The 27,250-nt window shown below is 41.9% G+C and overlaps 1 protein-coding gene across 1 annotated transcript in view; it reads right to left on the bottom strand.

Moving 5' to 3' along the window:
- Positions 1 to 27,250, bottom strand: part of SCARA5 (scavenger receptor class A member 5) — a 323,038-nt gene that overhangs the window by 264,085 nt on the left and 31,703 nt on the right. The gene's annotated exons all lie outside the window — the stretch shown is intronic.

Below are 27,250 nucleotides of genomic sequence, written 5' to 3'. Positions count from 1 at the left end.
TTCTTGTACCTAGAGGCAGTGTTATAGTAGTTATATTCTTGTACATAGGGGCAGTATTATAGTAGTTATATTCTTGTACATAGGGGCAGTATTATAGTAGTTATATTCTTGTACATAGGGGCAGTATTATAGTAGTTATATTCTTGTACATAGGGGCAGTATTATAGTAGTTATATTCTTGTACATAGGGGCAGTATTATAGTAGTTATATTCTTGTATATAGGGGCAGTATTATTGTAGTTATATTCTTGTACATAGGGGCAGTATTATAGTAGTTATATTCTTGTACATAGGAGCAGTATTATAGTAGTTATATTCTAGTACATAGGGGCAGTATTATAACAGTTATAATGTACCATGAGGTGTTAAATAGCAACCTGTCCTATAATATCTTCCCAAAGGTTTGATATTCATCTAGGTGAAAATAGTGGAGACATAATAAGATTAAACACTGAAATTGATGGTTATTATTCTTGAAGTATCTTATGCAAAACTAAGGTTCATACAAATCCCAGATTAAATTATTCATACATTCCGCTGCCAAACATTACGTTGGGGAGGGACGTTTTACAGATAAAAAAGCAGATATCTGCATTACACCATTGTATGATTTGGCGGCAGTTGAAACCCATGATCCACTTAGTCAATGACCTCACTGCAGATATAGGCTGAAATGGATACTACCTATAACATAGCAACGTTACATGATTGCTGGGCTGGGTGTTCACAGCTTCAACACATTTTCTGGATCTGTCTTCAATCAGATCAGTTTATGTAACACATATCGACATCGGTGGAGATTTAACCGAGAAAAAGCTGTATATCTTCACTAAGTGACTGATCCACACTAAATCACTTTCATATTTAGAGGGAATTTTTCACAGTGGGGAAATAAATTGCTGACACTGGAAATAGTTATAAAGATTACACAGGTGTCAAGCTGCATCAAACATTGAATTCTGCTGTAATAACGCATTACAATGTCATTCTTCTGTACATGCAGTCATGCACCCTTGTTGTTCTAGAAAATAAAGATTTTCTCCCAGAAAATTATTGCAATTACACATGTTTTGTTATACACATGTTCATTTCCTTTGTGTGTATTGCAACAACATGAAAAAAATTGAGAAAAAAAATCAAATTGGACATAATTTTACACATAACTCCAAAAATGGTCAGGACAAAATTGATGGCACCTTTCCAAAATTGTGGGTAAACAGCTTTGTTTCAAGTGTGTGATGCTTGTTCAAACTCACATGTGGCAAGTAACAAGTGTGGTCAATATGGAAATCACACCTCAACCAAATAAAAATTAGAAAAGTTGACTCAACTTTAGCATGGAGAACAGAAAGAGGAGAAGAGAACAGTCTGAGGACTTTAGAACCAATTTTTTTTTCCAAAAATATCAACAACCTCAAGGTTACAAGTCCATCTCCAGAGATCCTGATGTTCCTTTGTTCACGATGCGCAACATAATCAAGACGATTACAACCCATGACACTGTAGCTAATCTCCCTGGATGTGGAAGTCAGAAAGAATTGCTGAAACATTGCAATAACAGATAGTTCGGATGGTGGATAAGCCCCAATCAAATTCCAAAGAAATTCAAGCTGTCCTGCAGACTCACGGTGCATCAGTATCAGTGCGAACTACCTGTCCACCTGTGAATGAAATAGAACACTATGGTAGGAGACCCAGGAGGACCCCACTGCTGACACAGAGACATAAAAATCTAAGATTGCAGTTTGCTGAGTAAGCCAAAATATTTCTGGAAAAGCATCTTGTGGACAGATGAGACCAGATAGAGCTTTTTGGTAAAGCACATCATTCTACTGTTTACCAAAACAGAATGAGGCCTACAAAGAAAAGAACACAGTACCTACAGTCAAATATAGTGGAGGTTCAAAGATTTTTCAAGGGTTGTTTTGCTGCCTTTAGCACTGGGTGCCTTGACTATGTGCAAGGCATCAAAATATCTGAAGGATATCAAATATCAAAGGATTTTGGGTTGCAATGTAGTGCCCAGTGTCATAAAGCTGGGTTTGTGTCCTAGGTCATGGGTCTTCCAGTAGGAGAGTGACCCCAGAAATGTATGAAAACAAATCACTGGAGAGTTCTGAAGTGGCAGCACTGATCTAAATCCCATTGATCATCTGTGGAGAGATCTTAAAATTGCTGTTGGGAGAAGGCGCCTTCAAATATAAGAGATATGGAGCAGCTTGTAAGAGAAGAGGAGTCCGAAACTCCAGCTGAGAGGTGTAAGACTCTTGTTGATGGTTATAAGAAGTGATTGATTGCAGTTATTTATTCCAAAGGGCGTGCAACCAAATATTAGGTTGAGTTTGCTGACCATTTTGTCCAGCCCATTTTTGGGGTTTTGTAGGAAATTATGTAAATGCTGCCTTTTTTTTCTCTGTTATTTTGTCTTGTCCCAGGTCACACAAAGGAAATAAACATGTGCAACTGCAATAATTGTCTGGGATAAATACTTCAATTTCTGCAACAATTTCAAGGATGCCAACACTTTCGGCCATGACTCTGTCTGCCCTTGTGTTCCGTGTCGCTCTTAGATGTGTTCCATTCAGCAGCACACCGTGTGGTCAGACAAGGTATATCAAGCAAACATGTAAAAATAAATAAATAAATAAATAGAAAAAAAATAAAAAATCTTTTAGTCTTTGGACTGATTTATTTTTTTATTTATTTGAAAAGCAAAGAGAAATTGACAGTTCTATCTAACCTTTCTCTGCCTGGAAGGAATAAAGGATCTAAACATTGATACAAGGATGTGATAGAAAATATTAATATCCGGAACACTGTCCCAGATGTGAAACATGGTGGGGGAAATATCATGCATTGGGGGTGCTTTTCTGCAAAGGGGACAGGACGACTGCACCGTATTGAAGAGGGGATGCATGGGGTCATGTATCGCAAGATTTTGGCCAACAACCTCCTTCCCTCAGTAAGAGCACTGAAGATGGGTCGTGGCTGAGTCTAGCATGAGAATGACCAGAAGCACACAGCCAGAGCAACTAAGGAGTGGCTCCGTAAGAAGCATCTCAAGGTCCTGGAGTGGCCTAGCCAGTCTCCAAACCTGAACCCAATAGAAAATAATTGCAGGGAGCTGAAACTCAATGTTGCCGAGTGACAGCCCCGAAACCTGAAAGATCTGGAGAAGATCTATATGGAGGAGGGGGCCAATATCCCTGCTGCAGTGTGTGCAAACCTGGTCAAGATCTACAGAGAAACGTCTGACCTCTATAACTGCAAACAAAGATTTCTGTACCAAATATTAAGTTCTGTTTTTTTATTGTATCAAATACTTATTTCATGCAATAAAATGCAAATTAATTATGTAAAACTCATGCAATGTGATTTTCTGGATTTTCTTTTAGATTCTGTCTGTCACAGTTGAAGTTTTCCTACGATACAAATTACAGACCTCTCCATTATTTGTAGGTGGGAAAACTTGCAAAATCTGCAGAGTATCAAATACTTAATTTCCTTGCTGTAACTGTATACGGTGCATTGTTTTGTACACTTTGTAAAGTCTTTTGTATAAACACTGTCTATTAGTGAAGAGCGAGTGTACTCGTTGCTCGGGTTTTCCCGAGCACGCTCGGGTGATCTCCAAGTATTTGTGACTGCTCGGAGATTTAGTTTTTATCGCGGCAGCTGAATGATTTACAGCTACTAGCCAGGCGTAGTACATGTGGGGGTTGCCTGGTTACTAGGGAATCCCCACATGTACTCAGGCTGGCTAATAGCTGTAAATCATTCAGCTGAAGCGATGAAAACTAAATCCAAGCAGTCATAAATACTCGGAGGTCACCCGAGCGTGCTCGGGAAAACCCGAGCAATGAGTACACTCGCTCATCACTACTGTCTATCATTCTGGATTAAATATAGAATGTCAAATATAAAATAGTTCTGTTCCTTTTGTTCTGTAAACCACACTCCTGAAAGCCATATGCTACAAGAAAGCAGGCATCCAGTCGGCCTGTATAAACGACTGGTGCTGGCAGCCAGTAGTTCTTTGGTTATCGTGCAGCTGGCAGTGATCGTACCCGAAGTATATTCATATATGCCATGCGTTGGAATCGGAGGTGTATATACCATACAATAACTGCTAGCTCTTCAACAACCGGCCTATTAGTGGTAACAGCCAAAGCCTCATCCGATAATCGTCAGACAATTGTGGAATTGTCCTGATGATAAGGGGCAGCAGAGAGCTGTTTGTGACAAAAAGGTGGGATTTGCATGACCCCTCCGGTGTTGTCCTTGACAAAGCACAACACAGAAATCTAGAGAGGTGATTGACCACCAGATAGGAAATTTTAATTTCTTTCCAACCCTCATGGGGTATAACCATCGTGGGTGCAGGGATTGTAATTGCACATGGGCTTTGGAGCGTGAAAGTGATATGGAGGGATAAAAGTTGCTTATGCCCTTATGAATATATTGTGATGTCAGATTCTTGCCACTAAAAAAAAACATTTTTCTGGACACAGTATAAAGCTTTTATTCTGTTGGCTGTAGATAATGTATAATGATACAGAGTTAGTCGAACCAACCAGTAACACTAAATGACCATAAACCAGTTACCTGTCTACTGATCAACTGTTTAATCGCCTGTTTACATTGGCAGACTACTCTTCAACGATCTGCAATTTTCTAACTAAATCTATTTCTAAAGGTGCTATCTATTGACAAGAAATTCTCACCAGTTAACAACCCATCAAATCCACACAGGCAAAGAAATAATGCATAGAGGTCCATAAATTATGTGTAATATTGAGAAATAAAACAAGGAAAACGTATTTAACACATGAAGAAATAGAGGTGCAAAAAGCCATGGAAACTCCTGACACCATCTGAAATCTATCAGTAATTAGAAAGCAATCCTGCCACTTAGTGACAAATAATATCAGCTGGTTCAACTAATGGTCTAAGAAAAACGGTGTCTCTTTACCAAGGTGCCGCACAAGAAACATATCATGATGGGTAAAACTAGTGAGCTGTGTCAAGACCTTCACAACCTTATTGTTGCAAAACATACTGATGGCATTGGTTACAGAAGAATTTCTAAACTACCGAAGATTCCAGTGAGCACTGTTGGGGCCATAATCTAGAAGTGTAAAGAAAATAATTTCACTATAAATCGACCATGACCAAGTGCTCACCGCAAGATTTCAAACAGAGGAGTAAAAAGGTTTATCATAAAAGTTGTCCAAGGACCACCTGTGGAGAGTTACAGAAAGACCGGGAATCAGCAGGTAGAATTGTTTCACAGAAAATTATAAGTCGTGCACTCAACCTCCATGGCCTGTGTGCATGCTCACCACACAACCTCCATGGCCTGTGTGCATGCTCACCACACAACCTCCATGGCCTGTGTGCACGCTCACCACACAACCTCCATGGCCTGTGTGCACGCTCACCACACAACCTCCATGGCCTGTGTGCACGCTCACCACACAACCTCCATGGCCTGTGTGCATGCTCACCACATCATCTCCATGGCCTGTATGTACACTCACCACACAACCTCCATGACCTGTGTGCACGCTCACCACACAACCTCCATGGCCTGTGTGCATGCTCACTGTTGTGAACTATACTTCTTGGCTCCCTCTTGTGGTCACTAGTGGTTTGGCACTTGGATTGTCTTTTCCCAGGTTGGTACTCACCTGGTTCGTTAGGCCTGGGGTGTTGCTATTTAAACTTACTGGATTCTCAGTCCAGTGCCTGGCATCGTTGTAATCAGTTCATTTCTGTTTGCTCCTGTCTTCAGGTCCTGGTTCTTTGCAAGATAAGCTAAGTCCTGCTTTCTTATTTTTGTTTATTTGCATTGTTCATATTTTTGTCCAGCTTGTACAAAATGTGATTCCTGATATCGCTGGAAGCTCTAGGGGGCTGATATTCTCCCCCCTCACCGTTAGTCGGTTCGGGGGTTCTTGGATATTCAGCGTGGATATTTTGCAGGGTTTTTTGCTGACCATATAAGTCATCTTACTATCTTCTGCTATTAGTCAGTGGGCCTCTCTTTGCTAAAATCTAGTTCATTCTTACGTTTGTCTTTTCTTCTTACCTCACCGTTATTATTTGTTGGGGGCTTGTATTATAACTTTGGGGTCTTTTCTCTGGAGGCAAGAGAGGTCTTATTTTCCCTGACAGGGTTAGTTAGTTCTCCGGCTGGCGCGAGACGTCTAGAATCAACGTAGGCACGTTCCCCGGCTACTGTTAGTTGTTTGTGCTAGGATCAGGTATATGGTCAGCCTAGTTACCACTTCCCTATGAGCTGGTATTTATGTTTGCAGACTTTGCTGTAATCTCTGAAATCCTCTGCCATTGGGATCATAACAGCTCACCACATCATCTCCATGGCCTGTATGTACACTCACCACACAACCTCCATGGCCTGTATGCACACTCACCACACAACCTCCATGGCCTGTATGCACACTCACCACACCATCTCCATGGCCTGTGTGCACGCTCACCACACAACCTCCATGGCCTATATGCACACTCAGCACACTAGACTATTGCTGATCAAAATGCATGTTAAAGCACATATACAGTCTGCTCCCCAACATTTAGACACTATGGTGAAATACTGGGACAATATAGTCAGGTCAGATGAGACCAATATTGAACTCTTTGGATGCCATAATACACACCATGTTTGGAGGCCAAAAAGCACTGCATGTTACCCCAAAACTCCATATCAAAAGTGAAGTTTGGAAGTGGGAACATCATGGTGTTGGGCTTTTTTCAGCATATGACACTGGCAAACTTCATATTGAAAGGATGAATGGACAAATGTACTGAGACATTTTTGCTAAAAATCTGCTGCCATCTACCAGGAAATGAAGATGAAATGAGGGTGGACATTTCAGCAGGACAAGGATCCCAAACACACAGCCAAGGAAACTCTCTATTAGTTTCAGAGAAAGAAAATAAAGCTGCTAAAAAATTTCCAAGTCGAACAACCGACCTGAATCCAATAGAAAGTGTATGGAAGGAACTAAAGCTCAGAGATCATAGCAGAAGCCACGGAAGGTTCAGGACGTGAAAAGTGTTTGAGTGAAAGAATGGGCCAAAATCACACCTGAGCAATGCCTGCGACTAGTTTCTCCAAACAAGAGGCGTTTTGAAGTTTCATCACCAATTCTGAGATAAAATCTGTATTCACTGAAGACAGACTTTCCTATTACTGAGAGGAGATGACAGTGACTACGGATACAATTCTATATTGACCGGAGGAGCTCAAGGCAGAGCTCCTCTCCCGTCTATTCATAATCTCATCAGTAGCAGCTGCCATCTCCTGTCTCAGTAATGGGAAAGTCTTCAGTGAATACAGATTTTTACCTCAAAATTGAGAATTTTGATAATGTCTGATCAATTGTGACAGAGAAAGAAGCTAATTTTTTCCGATAAGTTTTATTACAAAGTTGCCTATTTTCATGTGTACTATTGATTCATGAAATACAAATTAAAACATCAGTTACGGTTGAAATAAATGTCAGTAAACGCGTTCAATACTTTTTGCCTGAGTTTTTTTTTTCATTATTACACATAATTTATGGACATCTATAGTGATTTCTTTGCCTGTGTGAATTTGACGGGTTGTTACTGACATATGATGAAAATTTCATGTCAACAGCAACTTTAGAAATAGGTTTACTTAGAAAATTGGTGACGTGTTCAATACTTTTTTTCTCCTGCTGTACATGCTGCTAAAATAAAATAGCGAAGAAGTTTTTATCAGTTTTGGATGGACTATCCACATTTATCTCTAGAATTTATCTGGACCCTACATAAAACTATCTGGACATACTATTGGGCCAACATTAATCTAATGGTAGTATTTATTTATTAATCTGAACACAGAATGAAACTATTTATCTGAACACTATATAAAAACTTTACGTGGACTAAGTACGAGAGTTTCTCAGAATTTAATAAAACTATCTGGACATAGTATGAAACTATTTATTTGGACTCAATATAAATTTATCTTGAAACTGAATAGAATTGCTTATCTGGAAAGATTATACACTATTTAACTGGAGATTGCATGACACTATTTATCTGGTCAGTGTATAAAACTTTATCTCATCACTGTATAAAACTACCTGAGAACTGAAAACTGAATAAAACTATTAATCTGGACACTGCATAAAACTTATTTAACTGGTTAGTATATAAAACTATTTTTCTGGAAACTATATAACTGGGAACTGAATAAAATTATTATAAAACTATTTGGACACTGTATATAAAACTATCTGGAAACTGCACTTTTCATCTGGACACAGCATAAAACTATTTATCTGGACACTGGATAAAACTATCTGAGAACTGAAAAAACTATTTTTCGGTCAGTGTATAAAACTATTTATCTCATCACTGTATAAAACTGACAACCGAATAAAACTATTTATCTTGACACTGTATCAAACTTTATCTTGACTGTTATGATCCGGTGACCTTGGAGCCACATGAGACTTTCTCAGGAATAGGTGGAACCTATACTGACCGCAAACCCTAAACTGACACCGCAACTAGAAGTAGCCGTGGGATGTACCTAACAATCCTAGACACCTCGACACAGCCGGAGGACTAAATACCCCTATAGATGGAAATAGGAATCCTATCTTGCCTCAGAGCAGAACCCCAAAGGATAGGCAGCCCCCCACAAATATTGAGTGTGAGTATTAGAGGAAAGACACATGCAGGCAGAAAACAGGGTTTAGCAAAAGAGGCCACTCTAGCTAAATAGAAAAGGATAGGACAGAATGCTAAGCGGTCAGTATTAAAACCCTGAAAATATCCACAGCAGATAATACAAAAATTCCACCATCTAACTAAAGACATGGAACATATATCTGCATCTCCTGAGAATCCAACTTGACTGGAAAAATCCTGACACAGTCTAAGCTGGACAAGAAAAAACAATGAATAGCACTGATCTGTAAAGCACACAGCATGTGTGCTGCAGAAACAAAAAAACAGACACTTATCTTTGCTGATTTGGTAGCAGGGCAGGAGGAACCAGACTGAGATCCAAAACGTCCTAGAACAATGGCCAACTGGCAAGGACTAATGAATTCTGCTCTTGGGTTCCCTCCGGTGGTTGTTGGTGGTAATACAGTTGTCCCTGGGTTGCAGTCCTGGGCAGGTGTCCCTGCTGATTGCAGTGCTGACTGGGGTATTTAAGGTTGCAGGATTCATTAGTCCTTGCCAGTTGGCCATTGTTCTAGGACGTTTTGGATCTCAGTCTGGTTCCTCCTGCCCTGCTACCAAATCAGCAAAGATAAGTGTCTGTTTTTTTGTTTCTGCAGCACACATGCTGTGTGCTTTACAGATCAGTGCTATTCATTGTTTTTTTTGTCCAGCTTAGACTGTGTCAGGATTTTTCCAGTCATGCTGGATTCTCAGGAGATGCAGATATACGTTCCATGTCTTTAGTTAGATGGTGGAATTTTTGTATTATCTGCTGTGGATATTTTCAGGGTTTTAATACTGACCGCTTAGCATTCTGTCCTATCCTTTCTATTTAGCTAGCGTGGCCACATTTGCTAAACCCTGTTTTCTGCCTGCGTGTGTCTTTCCTCTCATACTCACAGTCAATATTTGTGGGGGGCTGCCTATCTTTTGGGGTTCTGCTCTGAGGCAAGACAGGATTCCTATTTCCATCTATAGGGGTATTTAGTCCTCCGGCTGTGTCGAGGTGTCTAGGATTGTTAGGTACACCCCACGGCTACTTCTAGTTGCGGTGTCAGTTTAGGGTTTGCGGTCAGTATAGGTTCCACCTACTCCTGAGAAAGTCTCATGCGGCTCCAAGGTCACCGGATCATAACAGTACAACTGGCCGACAATGAGTTAAATGCATCTCAGAAGAAGGGAACCCAAGAGCAGAATTCACAACACTTGACACTGTGTAAAACTATTTATCTGGGCACTGAATAAAACTATCTGAGAACTGAATAAAACTATTTATTATACTATTTACCTTGACACTGTATAAAACTATTTATCTGTACACTGCATAAAACTATGTGAAATCTAAATCAAACTATTTATCTGGTCAATTTATAAAACTATTTATCTGGACAGAGTATTAAACTATGCATAAGTACACTGCATAAAACTATCTGAAAACTGAACAAAACTATTTATCTGGACACGTTCTAAAACTATCTGAGAGCTGAATAAAACTATGTATATGGACTAAGTATAAAACTATCTGGCAGAGTATAAGACTATTTATTGTGACACAGTATAAAATGACCTACTGAACACTACATATCTGGGCGCCATACAGTGCTGCATATCTGGATCCTTTATAGCTAAATAAAGTTTATTTTATTAATTTGCTTTTTCGGATTGCCCAATCCCCAACCCCCCCACCCAGCAGATACAATGACTTGGAGGAAACAATAGACGGGACCCCTTTCATCACCGACCTCTTACATGGTGGTTATATTACATATCCTAAAAGCTATTACTTTAATTTTCATAATGATCTCATCCGGTAAATTTTCAGATCCTAGCAGCATATTGTAGCCCATTGTTTTGTCTTAAAAGCTAAATGTTAAATAAATGATCCCCCTGAAATAATAAAAGTAATAACCTCACCGGAAAAATGTAGGCGCCCAAAATAAACATTATTTTTATAAAACATAAACCATTCTTTTACTGTAACACTTAACATAAAATGAAGAAAATGTGAACTATACGATCTCCGAACATCTAATATCGAGATCGAAGTCAAGAGTAAGCCCCGTCCCGGGCACCTTCCTCCAGATGCCTCCAAATTCGAGAGAATGGACTTCTTGGCACTCGTCGTATCAGTGCAGCGAAGCTGAGAATCTGTAATATTCACCAGCAGAAAAATATTTTTTCCCCCATGGTTACAGCGTGGACTTAACTTATATGGATCTGACTAACTATCTTGTATTTTTTTTGCTTGTACAGCTGCAGATTGAGCCTTGGAGTGGGCGGGATACGGCAGACCAAGCCAAGTCCTCTTTTGTTCTCCGAGGACCTGATCTAAGTGCTAATGTCAGTAAAATATTGCCGTTACCCCTATTATGGAAGGACAGGTCCATCTGTTTCCCTGCAAAGAAATTACCTGAGCAATGAAGAAATAATAATAATCGTAACCAGATAGACCCCGACATAAGGCGAGATCTTGTGAGAGTCACGTGCTGCTGAAATCACCTTTCAAGTTTATTCCGGGACACACGGATACAAAAATTGAACACAAAACTGAAAACAATATATTTCTACTGTCTTCCCCGTTCCAGAAACATTCAACTATTTTTCAAAAATTTTCATGGCCAAGCCACAAAAACAAGAATATGGTGGAGAAGAATAGAGAATATCTGGCGGAGCCAAAGACTCGTATGTTACAATTAGCAAACACCATGTAGGAAAGGAAGAAGCTGATTTCACTCTTTCCCCCCGTAATCCCTTGTAGGAAGGAACATTTACAGGAAGATATTTCTCCGCCTGACATGTAAGACCTCAAGTGTGAAAAGTGCAGAGACCGAGCCTGTAAGAAGGTGAAAAGATGAAATGTTCGTCCAAACCTTCATAAAAAGGGGCGTCTGGAATCCAAGTGGTTCGCTCCAAGTGATGACTATTTGTCTTCAGCTTCATCTATGTCCAATTTCTGCAGCTATAGAGAGGGAATGTAGAGAGGGTGCGACTACGACAGAGTCCAAAGTGAATTCATACAGAACATGCTGGCAGAGGTCCTATGTAGGAGAGAGAGAAATACCAGAAACTGTAGATAGATAATAGATAGATGATAGATAACAGATAGATAATAGATAGATAGATACATAATAGATAACAGATAATAAATAGATAGATGATAGATAATAGATAGATAGATACAGTGGGTACGGAAAGTATTCAGACCCCTTTAAATTTTTCACTCTGTTTCATTGCAGCCATTTGGAAAATTAAAAATAAGTTCATTTTGTTCTCATTAATAATGTACACTGTGCACCCCATCTTGACTGAATAAAAACAGAAATGCAGTAATTTTTGCAAATTTATAAAAAAAAAAAAAAACTGAAATCTCACATGGTCATAAGTCTTCAGCCTCTTTGCTCAGTATTGAGTAGAAGCACCTTCTGAGCTAGTACAGCCATGAGTCTTCTTGGGAATGATGCAACAGGTTTTTCACACCTGGATTTGGGGATCCTCGGCCATTCTTCCTTGCAGATCCTCTCCAGTTCCGTCAGGTTGGATGGTGAACGTTGGTGGACGCCATTTTCAGGTCTCTCCAGAGATGCTCAGATGGGTTTAGGTCAGGGCTCTGGCTGGGCCAGTCAAGAATGGTCACAGAGTTGCTCTGAAGCCGCTCCTTTGTTATTTTAGCTGTGTGCTTAGGGTCATTGTCTTGTTGGAAGGTGAACCTTTGGCCAAGTCTGAGGTCCAGAGCACTCTGGAAGAGGTTTTCATCCAGGATATCTCTGTACTTGGCCACATTCATGTTTCCTTCAATGACAACCAGTCGTCCTGTCCCTGCAGCTGAAAAGCACCCCCATAGCATGATGCTGCCACCACCATGTTTCACTGTTGGGATTGTATTGGGCAGGTGAAAAGCAGTGCCTGTTTTTTTCCACGCATACCGCTTAGTATTATCACCAAAAAGGTCTATCTTCATCTCATCAGACCAGAGAATCTTATTTCTCATAGTCTGGGAGTCCTTCATGTGTTTTTTAGCAAACTCTACGCGGGCTTTCATATGTCTTGCACTGAGGAGAGTTTTTTGTTGGGTCACTCTGCCATAAAGGCCCAACTGGTGGAGGGCTGCAGTGATAGTTGACTTTGTGGAACTTTCTCCCATCTCCCTACTGCATCTCTGGAGCTCAGCCACAGTGATCTTGGGGTTCTTCTTTACCTCTCTCACCAAGGCTCTTCTCCCACGATTGCTCAGTTTGGCTGGACGGCCAGGTCTAGGAAGACTTCTGGTGGTCCCAAACTTCTTCCATTTAAAGATTATGGAGGCCACTGTGCTCCTAGGAACCTGGAGTACTGCAGAAATTCTGTTTCAACCTTGGTCAGATCTGTGCCTTGCCACAATTCTGTCTCTGAGCTCCTTGGCCAGGTCCTTTGACCTCATGATCCTCATTTGGTCTGACATGCACTGTGAGCTGTGAGGTCTTATATAGACAGGTGTGCGCCTTTCCAAATCAAGTCCTATCAGTTTAATTACACACAGCTGGACTCCAATGAAGGAGTAGAACCATCTCAAGGAGGATCACAAGGAAATGGACAGCATGGGACTTAAATATGAGTGTCTGAGCAAAGGGGCTGAACACTTATGACCATGTGATATTTCAGTTTTTCTTTTTTATTAAATTTGCAAACATTTCTACATTTCTGTAGATAGATAATAGATAGATAGATAGGCACCCTTGAAATTGTTCTAGAAAATGAAGTATTTCTCCCAGAACATTATTGCAATTCTCCATGGTTTGTTATACACGTTTATTTACTTTGTATTGGAACAACAGAAAAAAATGAGAAAATAGGCAAATTGAACATAATTTTCTACAAAACCCCAAAAATGGTCCATACAGAATTGTTGGCACCTCAGCTTAATATTTTGTTGCATGCCCTTTGGAATAAAAAACTGCAATCGATCGCTTCCTATAACCATCCTGGACCATTCTCCTTTTGCAGACTGCTCCAGGTCTCTCATATTTGAAGTCGCCTTTTCCTAACAGCCATTTGATCAGTCAGATCTGCAACAAATGAGGCCACAACTGCTGTTTGGTGGAGAGGACTAAACAAAGTTTGAAAGCTGAAGTGGTGGTTGTGGTGGTAGCGAGACCTATGTGCGGGCATCTTTGATTTGGGAATTCTTTAATCACATTGCCAGAGGACCAACCTATTGCATTGTGCAGGTTGTGCTGTTGGAAAATAAGCCGGGTTCATCCTGGCACACATCGACTAGAAACTATGACCCTCCATCAGCAAATGAAATGGCATCACCAACCAATGTGGAGAATGCAAACTGAGCAGCAAGATGAGCAAGGATCAATCTGTCCTCCTTCTTCTCCTAATGATTGTCTTTTTTGTTAACCAGTCTGAACCCACAAGTTGTGCCTTGTCTTAATTAACAGCCCACATCATCTTCATCATCCTCACGTACTGCTTCCCGTACTGTTCTTCTCCTCCATCCACTGCGTAGTCAGATAGCCAATTGTCTTCCCATAAAACTTGCGTCCAGTTGTCCACTTGAGTGGAAATGAAATTTCCACATTTACAAGTTCACCACAATCGCTGCCAAACCATATGGGCATTGTGTTGTCATGCGTGTGTCACATCCTCCTGGGAAATCTAGGAAGATCACTACGTATTGTGAATCGCAGATCTTCCATTTAGCCTGTGTGTTTATGTCCCATATTAAATGGATTTGGTTTCTTTGGTGCTAAAGACGTTAACACTTTCTATGGTGGTCAGAAACTAGTACGCTCCATTTTCAGCTGCTTCTGACCTGGTCATTTCCTTTCCCTATAAAACCTGGTCAGATCCACTCTACCTTGCCAGTAAAAACTTTGCTTCCGAGCTCCTTGGAGACACTGTGCTGTATTGGAGATTGTTGTGTGCTGTTTTTTTGTCAACAAGCATTATTGATTGCTAGTGATACCTCCATACCAGGTGACACTTATGCATTTCACCCACATTCTGTCCCATGCATTTGCAGGACAGCGTGCCGACACCTCAACTAATCTTACGTGCTAAAGAATGGCCTCGGGGATTGCAGCAGCAGAGTAGTATGACGTAACCAATGGCTAATTTGCGACATTGCAATGTAAGGAGTCCAGGGTGGTAGTCGTGGAGAGGAGCTGCTGCGCTGCCACACCCTGTCACCCCACAAAGGAAATACAACGTCCCATCTGCTGTGTGTGATAAATACCAAATGGAACACTCACATTAGATTCCAGGTTCCTTCTGATTCTGCACTCTTGACTCCAGATTCACGGTTCAGCCAAATAACTCCAGACTCCATGTCCGTACTCAACAGATCAACTTTACTTGGAAACGGTGTTCTTCATACAGACGTAGCACAGTTCACGTACAATAACATTCCTGGAACTTTCCCTACCTTATCTGACAACTTCCTTCCTGAAGACACTAGAATCCCTGTATCTTCCAACAGCCTCTGTCCTGCAGACAGTCCTTTTCTCTTCTGCGGCGTCCGTGCCCCCAGGTCCACCATCTTCCTCCCATTCTCCCTGTCCAGTTTCAATTGGAAAAGGTAAAAGGCGCGCTCAGCTCTGTGTAGTCCCGGCCGCAGGCCCCAGATCCTCTTTGGAATGGTTGCTTCATTAGATGGTGACCACTTTCACGCTGCTCAGCCTGAGGCCCCTTAATGCCTCAGCAATCTTCACCCCCACAGCTATCCGTCTGCTCTCTGTCACTGCTGCAAAACTACTCCTCACTAAATAGGAAGTCTCACTACTATATCCCACTGCTCTGTACTACATCCATCTCTAACTCATCCAAACTGGAAAACCCCAGATTCTAACTATGCTTGGTCTGACATTCTCATCCCCTATCTCTATTGTGCCCCACTGATCTACTCCCAACACTGTCCTATCCTATTACTACCCTTCTATTCTATCTTCCATATATTTCCCTAACCCTATGCCAAGGAAATGTAAAGTACATGACAGTATAATAACATCACTAAATATAATAAGGTACATAAAACTCAATGGATCAGCATATATGCAATGCCAACACGGTCAGGGGAGGGGGAGAGGCATGGCGGCCTCTGTCACCCCCTTACAGCAACGTGATGAAGTTCCCTACCACGTATGTTACAGCATTTATACCAGCAACATATGGCGACTGATAATATGCAGCATAGAAACTGGAGCTTGTGTTACTCTGAGATCCACGTCCATCAGGTGATGACTCACAACTGAGGCTCTTTGAAGAGGGTATAAAATGTGTCAGTATGGAAAACGGTGAGATCAGGGATGTCATTCCCTTCTGAATTATATTGGAAAAATGCTCGATACAACAAGGCATGGTGGAAGAAGCGCAACTTCTCAATGTTCGCCCTCCGCCCGGGGTCTAGAGGGGCCTCATGGAGCTTCTCATTGATTATTCACAAACCATAGTGTATGTGCTTCTCCCTCTGCTGTTTCACATTCTTTTAGAAATCTTTTTAATTCTTCCTTGGGGCTTTTTGGGGGTGTGGTGGGCAAGAAAATAAGCTATTCTCTGGGACTTTATTGCCAAACTGATAAAAATAATTAGTTTTGTCACATTTAAAAAAAATAAGCCATTTCTTCTATGATTACTCATTTACCATCATCCTCAGTTTTTTTTTTCAAATGAGGATTTTTCACGTTTTCAATGGTGCAAGTTTCCCCAGTAGGACCTTGTCCAGGATCAGGTCCCTGCACAGGACTGAATAGAAATGTTTCCATTAGGGTGAATTCCCCTGGTAAGTCCCAGGCAGGGCGGAAAGACAGACAGTGACACAAGAAGGCAGGATCATCGGGATTGTTCCATTGTATCGTCTCCTGTCTCATTTGCATACTCTCCAGTGCATTGTTACATTGTATCTTCTCCTGTCTGATTTGCATACTCTCCTGTGCATTGTTACATTGTATCTTCTTCTGTCTCATTTGCATACTCTCCTGTGCATTGTTACATTGTATCTTCTCCTGTCTCATTTGCATACTCTCCTGTGCATTGTTACATTGTATCTTCTTCTGTCTCATTTGCATACTCTCCTGTGCATTGTTACATTGTATATTCTCCTGTCTCATTTGCATACTCTCCTGTGCATTGTTACATTGTATCTTCTTCTGTCTCATTTGCATACTCTCCTGTGCATTGTTCCATTGTATCTTCTCCTGTCTCATTTGCATACTCTCCTGTGCATTGTTACATTGTATATTCTCCTGTCTCATTTGCATACTCTCCTGTGCATTGTTACATTGTATCTTCTTCTGTCTCATTTGCATACTCTCCTGTGCATTGTTACATTGTATCTTCTCCTGTCTCATTTGCATACTCTCCTGTGCATTGTTACATTGTATCTTCTCCTGCCTCATTTGCGCTCTCCTGTGCATTGTTACATTGTATCTTCCCCTGTCTCATTTGCATACTCCCCTGTGCATTGTTACATTGTATCTTCTCCTGTCTGATTTGCATACTCTCCTGTGCATTGTTACATTGTATCTTCTCCTGTCTGATTTGCATACTCTCCTGTGCATTGTTACATTGTATCTTCTTCTGTCTCATTTGCATACTCTCCTGTGCATTGTTACATTGTATCTTCTCCTGTCTCATTTGCATACTCTCCTGTGCATTGTTACATTGTATCTTCTTCTGTCTCATTTGCATACTCTCCTGTGCATTGTTACATTGTATCTTCTCCTGTCTCATTTGCATACTCTCCTGTGCATTGTTACATTGTATCTTCTCCTGTCTCATTTGCATACTCTCCTGTGCATTGTTACATTGTATCTTCTCCTGTCTGATTTGCATACTCTCCTGTGCATTGTTACATTGTATCTTCTTCTGTCTCATTTGCATACTCTCCTGTGCATTGTTACATTGTATCTTCTCCTGTCTCATTTGCATACTCTCCTGTGCATTGTTACATTGTATCTTCTTCTGTCTCATTTGCATACTCTCCTGTGCATTGTTACATTGTATCTTCTCCTGTCTCATTTGCATACTCTCCTGTGCATTGTTACATTGTATCTTCTGCCTCATTTGCGCTCTCCTGTGCATTGTTACATTGTATCTTCCCCTGTCTCATTTGCATACTCCCCTGTGCATTGTTACATTGTATCTCCTGCCTCATTTGCATACTCACCTGTGCGCACACTGTTAGGCCGGCGTCACACTAGAGAGAACTACAGACCAGGGAGAGGCGCAAAAACTACGCATTGCACACGGACCAATGTTTTTCTATGGGGCAGCTCCTATCTGCCGTATATTTCTCGGCCGTATTTTACAGGCTGAGAAAATCACAGCATGCTGCAATTGTCAGCGTATTCCTCCAAAAGTACGCCAATGAAAGTCTATGGGGGCGAGAAAAATACGGATTACACACGGACCATGCGTGTGACTTGTGAGAAATACGCAGCGGTGTTATAGAGAAAAGCCGGTAATTCAGTGCGGTGTACAGTAAAATCACACTGACAGGTTGGAATAGAATAGATCAAATAAATGTCTACACATAGTATACGGTAGGTATATATATATCTATATGTCATTGAGACACATATATATATCTATATATATAATTGTCTAAGGGGTTTTCCGTCTGTCTGTCTGTCTGTCTGTCTGTCTGTCTGTCTGTCTGTCTTTCTGTCTGTCTGTCTGTCTGTCTGTCTGTCTGTCTGTCCTGGAAATCACTCCATATAAGGTATGGTCTACAAACAGGATACCTTATATGGAGTGGTCGGCGGTTTGTAGACCATACCTTATATGGAGTGGTCGGCGGTTTGTAGACCATACCTTATATGGAGTGGTCGGCGGTTTGTAGACCATACCTTATATGGAGTGGTTGGCGGTTTGTAGACCATACCTTATATGGAGTGGTCGACGGTTTGTCGGGCGGCCTCGACCAATCAGAGATGGGCACAGCATGGCGACGATGATGTCATAATGGTTGCCATGGCGACGATGATGTCATAAAGGTTGCCTCGACCAATCAGCGACGGGCACAGTCTGCCGCGAATCACATACTACGGGGACATGCATATTCTAGAATACCCGATGCATTAGAATCGGGCCACAGTCTAGTATATATATATTTATATTTAATACAGAGCTAGATAGCTTAAAAGCCGGTAATTCAATTGCCGGCTTTTGCTATCTCCTTATCAAACCCGACAGGATGTGAGACATGGTTACATACAGTAAACCATTTCACATCCCTTATATTTCTACATATTCCTCACTAATAATGTTAGTAGTTTGTGTGTGCAAAATTTGGGGGCTCTAGCTGTTAAAATAAAGGGTTAATTCACAGAAAAAACTGCCAATTTTCTCAGCCAGAGTGGGAAAGCCAGTGACTGAGGGCAGATATTAATAGCCCAGAGAGGGACCATGGTTATAGGACCCCCCTGGTTAAAAACATCTGCCCCCAGCCACCCCTTCAGATGGATTTACATTGTGGGACATGACTGTATGGCGGACAGGTATGGGATATTGTTGCTTTTTTTTTTTCCTTTTTTTTTCAGAAGAACGAGGGTCTTTAGGTGGATTGAGCGTACAATAAATATATTAAAACACCATGTGTTTATTTATTTCATTAAAATACTTTATTCTTAATGTGTGTGTGTTTTTTAACCCTTTATTACTATTGGATTAATAATTGATAGGTGTCTTATTGACATCTCTTCATTATTAACCTGGCTTAATGTTACCTTACATTAGCAAGGTGACATTAACCCCTTATTACCCCATATCCCACCACTACACGGGAGTGGGAAGAGAGTGGCCAAGTGCCAGAATAGGCGCATCTTACAGATGTGCCTTTTCTGGGGTGGCTGGGGGCAGATGTTTGTAGCCAGGGGGGGCCAATAACCATGGTCCCTCTCTAGGCTATTAATATCTGCCCTCAGTCACTGGCTTTACCACTCTGGCTGAGAAAATTGCGCGTGAGCCCACAACAGTTTTTTCTGTGATTTAACCCTTTATTTTAACACCTAGAGCTCCCAAATTTTGCACACACACTACTAACATTATTAGTGAGGAATATGTAAAAATATAAGGGATATGAAACGGTTTACTGTATGTAACCATGTCTCCTGTCGGGTTTGATAAGGAGATAGCAAAAGCCGACAATTGAATTACCGGCGCTGTATTAAATATAAATATACATATATATGTGTGTGTCACTGACAAACATACATATATATATATATATATATATATATAATGGAAAAAAAAAAGGAACAGCACAAAGTCTATACTTATCTTCGGGTGCAAAGCCCAAGCAACCCGTCCCTTGGTTGCTCTCAGTCCATATAAATTACAAAAATGGGCAGCACTCCTTGTTCAAAGGAAAAACAGCAGGTCTTTATTGAGCCCACATCTCCACGCAACGTTTCGGCTCTGACTGAGCCTTTCTCAAGCCTTGAGAAAGGCTCAGTCAGAGCCGAAACGTTGCGTGGAGATGTGGGCTCAATAAAGACCTGCTGTTTTTCCTTTGAACATGGAGTGCTGCCCGTTTTTGTAATTTTTATATATATATATATATATATATATATATATATATATATATATATATAAACTGTATATACGTTTTCATGAATATTTGAGCCCATGGATCCATTCTACGTCCATTTTGCTAGTTGGTGAGAAAATCTCACCGTACGGATGACACACGGATACTTTTTGGAGAAAAAATTGCATCCTCGCATTGAATACGGATCACTATTCAGGAACTTTTCTTCATATCTCAGCCGTAAAAAAACGGATCATATTTTTTTACGTTAGGTCTGACCCCGGCCTTACTTTGTATCTGCAGTCATTTGCATGTGGTGATGCCTGTGCTCCTGGACTTTGTCTTCTCGCTGTCAGCTGTCTGGCGTCCTGCTAGTGGTTTGTGGTATTTGGGGAGAGAACGATGGATTTTTAATTTCTGGATTTTTCTTCAGCTAATCTGTGTTTTGGGAGTGAAGCCCTCGAGTTCTCAGGAAGATTAGCGAGGAATGTTCTTTATGTTTCCTGTTGGCCTCTTATTTCCCTAACGAGACTGAGGAACGATGATTGGAATATTACATTATATAGCAATTCCCAAACTCAGGGCAAATGTACAAGGATCCCAGTATGGACTGGTCCAGGGCTGAGCTAAAGTGGCTTCACACATATCCCCTCCATATGCCATCACTTACTAATCATGGAGGACGATTCTCTGGACCCCTGATTCTTTCATTGCGACCTCTTTATGGTGGTGTGAGCAACAGACCTGGTGGCCATGAGAAGATAATATTTTGTTCCCTTTCTTCTCCAAATTACTGGTGGTCCCGGTATTACATACAGCTATGGTGGTATATAGTGATAAGAACTGTGTGACAGCAGCACAGAATATTTCAGAAGAGGAAGGTCCTCATCTTTGAGGTCACAGACAAGAAGATACATGTTGGAATTTGTAGGCTGCCCTTGTACCTGCTTCCGTTATGAGGCTCATGGACATGTACGCCATTTGTCACAAGCTCCAGATTCATTAATAGTCGTGCACTCCTTAATATATCAGGCACCTCTGTTTCCAGCATGTCCCATCATCAAGACTGGTGTGAACATCACTGGTCTTGATGAATCAGGGCCAAGAAGTTCAATTTTGGACAGATTCAGTTTCAGACATGATGTTAAAGACAATGGACAGGCGACAATGGGTATTTTGTAGTAATGTGCAGGTAATGTCAGGAACAGAGGTGTACAGTTCGGTGTCATAAGCATAGAGATTGTACTGGAAACATTATCTATTGATGATTTGTCAAATAGGGTCAGTGTATAGAGAGAAAATGAGGGGACATAAGACTGAACCCTGAGGAACCTCGACAGTAGGAGGTGGGCACCTGGGCGTGAACCCTGAGAAACCTCAACAGTAAATGGAGGAGGCGTGGACCTAGGAATGAATCCTGATGGAACCCCAACATTAGGAGGAGGAGACCATGGACTGAGCCATGAGGAATCACAATAGTAACTGGAAGACTAAGATTAAACCATGAGAAACCTCGACAGTAAGAGGAGAGGACCTAGGACTGAGGCCTGAGGAACCCCAAAAGAAAAGGATAAGAGCAAGGGACCTATGACTGACACCTGAGGAACCTCGACAGTAGGAGGAGGGGACCTAAGGATGAACCCTGATGAATCCCAACGACAGCAAGGGGAAGAGGAGGGAACTAGTACTGAAACCTGAGGAACCTTGACTGTAAGAGGAGGGGACCTAGGACTGAGCCCTGAGGGACGCCAACAGTAAGGGGAAGAAGAGGAGACCAAGGACTGAAACCTGTGGAACCTCAACAGTAGGAGGAGGGGACCCAAGGCTGAACCCTGAGTAGGGGAAGTGGAGGGGACTGTGGAAATATGACAGTCAGTGCTCTTGTCCGCTGGCCTTGCTGTCTTTAGAAAGACCGCATGGGACAGGGCTCATCCCACTGAATGCCTGCTTACCTTCCCTGTGGGCAGAATACTACTCAGGCAACATAGAGTGGGGGTAACACACTGCGGTAATGCTTTATTGGATCATTATTCAATATTATGAAGTTCAGTCCCAATAAATACACAAGGTGGTGAAAACGACAGTCTCACCCTTATGCTGTCTCTCCAGGGGTTAGAACATCTACTACTTCGGGGTATCCAGTCCATCTACCCAAACCAGTAGCACCCCGCTTTTGGCCACCCACAGAGAAGATGTAGCGGCAAGCTTAGGAAGCTGATTGAGTAAACTGAGGTACTGTATGTGGCCAGGTGACCTGATTGTACCAACCTGGGTTCTCCAAATGTTTTCATGGGTTTAATGATGGGGAGTGGACCATATTTGTATTCCAACAGTTGGAGGCATAATTCCTCGGCTGAAATCCTGTAGAGTCTCTGGAAACAGAGGCAACCCCTTTTTATATTTCACAGCTCGTTTTCAGCGTGTTCTTCCACAGGATTGGGGGTATGTGGGGGGAAGTAATCTCTCATTATTCTATTGTTCAATTAACCTGCATATTTGTCCTCAAAGGTCTGTAGACTAGTAAACTGTAGGGGCTGATACAATATGTAATCAGCAGACAGTCAACAAATTAACAAATATCAACTGTTTAATTAACTTGCATATTTGTCAAACAAGGTCTGTAGACTAGTAAACCGCAGGGGGCTGATACAATGAGCTTGCACTTAATGAGCTTGCATTCCACAGATTAACACAGAACAAGAGTCAACCTACCGGCTCATATGAACAATGGCTCATGTGCCTTGACCTACTGAACAATATCTCTGGCATAATTAAGAATCAATGATGTGTCGTCACAGATACCTATGATTGAACCCTGAGAAACATCGGCAATAGGAGGAGAGGAACTAGGACTGAGCCCTGAGGAACCTCAACAGTAAGGGGAAGAGGAAAGGACCTGGGACTGAACCCTGAGGAACCTTGACAGTAAGAGGAGGAGACCTATTGCTATATCCTGAAGAAAGTTGGCAGTAAGGGGAAGAGGAAGAGAAGAAGATCCAGAAAAAGATATAGTGAAGGAGCGGTCAGAGAGGTAGAAGGAGAACCAAGAGAGAGTGCAATTCACTAGACCGACAGAGCTGAGCATAGTGAGGAGGAGCTGGAGATCTGCAGTCTCAGAATATGCAAAAAGATCTAGGAGAATCAGCAGGGAGCAGGGACCATTAGATTTAGCAGTTAGTAGATCATTAGAGACTTTAGTAAGAGCAAATTCTGCAGTTTACTGATGATTTTCCCACTTATTATCAGGAACTTCAGAAACCACATAGACTACTGCACCAGATGCCAAATATATCTTGGTGGTCTAGCCGCTCTCACCTGGTTATGATCAGGAGATGAAGTGTTGAACCTACAGAAGGCAATACCAACAAGACAAAGATGAAAGAAACACCACAAGTTATGCAAAATCTCAGGTCCAAACCCGAGAATCAGAACCAAGTTAACCAAGTTTGTCCATTGGCGCCGATTTCTGCGCCAATGGACAAATCTGTGGAATTTACAGGAATTAGATTCTAATCGTCGGAGCAAAATATAAGGAAGAGAAATCTACGAGATGTTGGGAGTAATATGGGAGACTACAGGGTGCTGCTCAATGTGCCCATAAAATGGTCCACAAACGTCCATCACTTGAAATATCAGATTCTCTGCTGCCTGTCAGTGACTGTAAACCTTCCTCTTTAGATTTATCTACTCAAACTGCAATTTCCATCCATTTAGCCAAGGCTGGATTTTAACCTTGGTGGTCTCGGGTAATTAGGATGGTATTACACTTCTCAGGGGCGAGTCAACAGGATGGAATTACACTCCTCAGGGGCGAGTCAATAGGAATCATATTTAACCCCTTTAGGGTGGAATTACACTCCTCAGGGGCGAGTCAATAGGAATGATATTTAACCCCTTTAGGGTGGAATTACACTCCTCAGGGGCGAGTTAACAGGTATGATAGTTAACCCCTTTAGGGTGGAATTACACTCCTCAGGGGCGAGTCAACAGGAATGATATTTAACCCCTTTAGGGTGGAAGTACACTCCTCAGGGGCGAGTCAATAGGAATGATATTTAACCCCTTTAGGGTGGAATTACACTCCTCAGGGGCGAGTCAATAGGAATGATATTTAACCCCTTTAGGGTGGAATTACACTCCTCAGGGGCGAGTCAATAGGAGTGATATTTAACCCCTTTAGGGTGGAATTACACTCCTCAGGGGCGAGTTAACAGGTATGATAGTTAACCCCTTTAGGATGGAACTACACTCCTCAGGGGCGAATCAATAGGAATGATATTTAACTCCTTTTCACAGCAGCAAAGTTTCATTTTTGTGCTTTAGTTTTTTCCTCTCTTCTTCCAAAATCCGTAACTTTTATTTGCATCGCTGGATGAGTGCTTGTTGTTTTTTGTGAATGACACCTTTCACTTTACCATATAACGAACTGATAAAATATTACAATTTGGGGTAAAATGGTAAAAAAATGTAATCCTGCCATCATTGTTCATGTTTCACTACAGCAATAACAAATTTATTGTATTTTTTTTTTACATTTTATTGCTTTTTAAAAATTCACCCTACGTGATCTCACTTGATCCTTTTTTTTTTGGAAGACTTTGTCCTTTTGGCGAGAGCTGGAGGTGTTGGTAAAAAAGATTAGAAAAGGTCCAGTCCTGGGCTGAGCCCTAATACAACAGTCACAGACGTTTCCCCGTGTTGGGGCTGCGTACACTATCTTGGACAACTCCCTGCTAAATACAGTGCTCAGCTCTGCAGACATATGTAACTGCTCCGAGCCAATGCCAAAAATAAATTGGATTTACATGAAAACCTTCTGCCAACCTGAATACGGCAGAACATCTATCAAGAGGCGTTTTCTTCCTCGCTGTATTTTCTCGTGGACGCGAGGAGCGCGGTTGTGTCAGAGGAGCTAATGTAAAATAAATGACGCTATTAAATTATGTCTCCGCTCATACCCAGCGAAGCTACGGATCCTGCACCACCGTCTGTTTCCACTTACGCCGCCGGCAATGTCAGAGATGGAACACCCGGCCTGAGTCACCGCGTGCGATGTGTACGCTGCCGGTGTAAGGCATGGACCTCAACTACAAAGGGTGGGGAAGGAGATATCACTGCCAGGCCCTGGCGCATTAAGGGGCCCCAGGGTACAAAAGAAGACATCACATGCTGAAATGGATCCTCGAAGGCCTTGATTTGGATGAGCATCTGTAATGCAGCACAGACATAGGACTTTGATGTGGTGGGGGATGTCCGCTTGGAAAAACAGAAGATGGTAGAGACTGGTCGGCAATTGGAGGAGTTGACTAGCGGTCCACTTGGAAACCAGAGGCTCAGTGCAAGGAGACTAATGAGGCAGAGTCAGTAATTCGCGAGATGCACTGAGGTTTTGTGGCCGAGTGATGTCGTAGACCTGAGTAGGTTACGAGACTCATTGAGGTGTCATAATAGAGCCCAGCAATGTAGACGAGTTGATTAGATGAGGACATTCACTGTGACATTGTCATAGCAGAGGCCAGTGAGGTAGCAGAGGTGAGGAGACTCACTGTACAGCGATGTAGAAGATATTAGGACTATAGCAGGGATGAGTAAGACATGGTTTCTCACTTGGTTTGGTATGCTAAGACCAAGGAACATAACATCAGAGGTCTGCACCATGAGGAACAGAGAAGAAGAGGAAGCAGCGCCCAATGCTGGATCCAGGAGAGGTGAGTAACAAGGAACTAAGACTTCAAGTTTGCCTTTCCTTAACCCCAAGGGCCCACATGCTTCTACAAGCCTCCACCTGAGTCTGTTTCAGCACTAGTTCTTTTTTATTTTGCTTGTTTTATCCTGAAACTGTAAGATTCTAAATGCATTTTTTTCCTAATTCTATGCTCCTAGTGGGAGGGGCCTAAGCAAGTCTGTGTGGTCAATAGGAAGCCTTCTGTATATCAGGGAAAACTACACTGTGTGAATATTAGGACACAGTCTGATGCACAGTAGCAGCACACCTTGTTGGAGGCCCTGTGGGGTCACCATATTATGCATTTGGGGGATGGAGGGAGTCAATGTGGGAGTATCATGCGTTAGGTGTGTGTTGGGGGGGTTTAGATGTTACATCATACACGGAAAGGAATTTTAAAGGAATTCTCCAGCTTTAACCAACACGCGCACACACAAAAAATGATATGTGCCAACTGCAAAGTTTTGACCCCTTTTGGCCCAAAATACTGTAAATTTACCGAGACTGGATTAAAAAAATGGCCCAGTCCTGGCAAATTTGCAGTATTTTGTGCCAAAAAGGGTCAGAAATCCCATGAACCTCATCACTAAATTCAAGGTCCTGGGAGGTCTCAAAAGTTCCTAAATTTCCAGCACCAATGGAAGGAAGCCACAGGAGCGCTAGTAACGAAGGACAAATGATAGACGAGGGTCCCTGAGGTCCACCCTAGGACATGCACATCAATATCATTGCGCAGAACAGAATTCACAAATTGCATTTTTTTGTGTTTTTTTTTTAAAGGGGAAGTGCTTGAGTAAATGGTATAGTTGATGGATCAAGTGCCTGCTCGGGCTTGAACATTGAGTATTAATTTGGAGGCCTGCAAATAATATAAATAACTGTGGAATGAGGTCACTGGTGAGACGCAGGGTATAAATAGACGCCGTGTCAGACGCTGCTGGCTTCACTCATGTTTACACCAGACCAGCTCGCCCTGTTCCTGAATGGCCGCCGTGGGCGCTGCGATACAATCCCTCATACCAGCGGTGCAGTCGGCCAGGCCCGTGTGCATCCCGAGTACACAGCTCTTCTCTAGGTGTCTAAGGGTTGAAGATTTCTTATTTTTGGCCCCAGCAGTAGTTTTTACACTTTTTGTAGCCCGGAGTCGAGTACACGGCCTCCTTTATGTGAATTATTGCATAACTTTAACCAGATCCACATCAACATAATGACAGCCCTAGAAAGATAGCTCTGCGATGCAATCTGATGAGACATGGGGATCCGCACCAGGGGGCCCAGTC

This window comes from Ranitomeya variabilis, chromosome 2 (assembly GCF_051348905.1).
Source record: "Ranitomeya variabilis isolate aRanVar5 chromosome 2, aRanVar5.hap1, whole genome shotgun sequence".
Taxonomy (NCBI): Eukaryota; Metazoa; Chordata; class Amphibia; order Anura; family Dendrobatidae; genus Ranitomeya; species Ranitomeya variabilis.
This window is presented reverse-complemented; position numbering and strand designations above follow the sequence as displayed.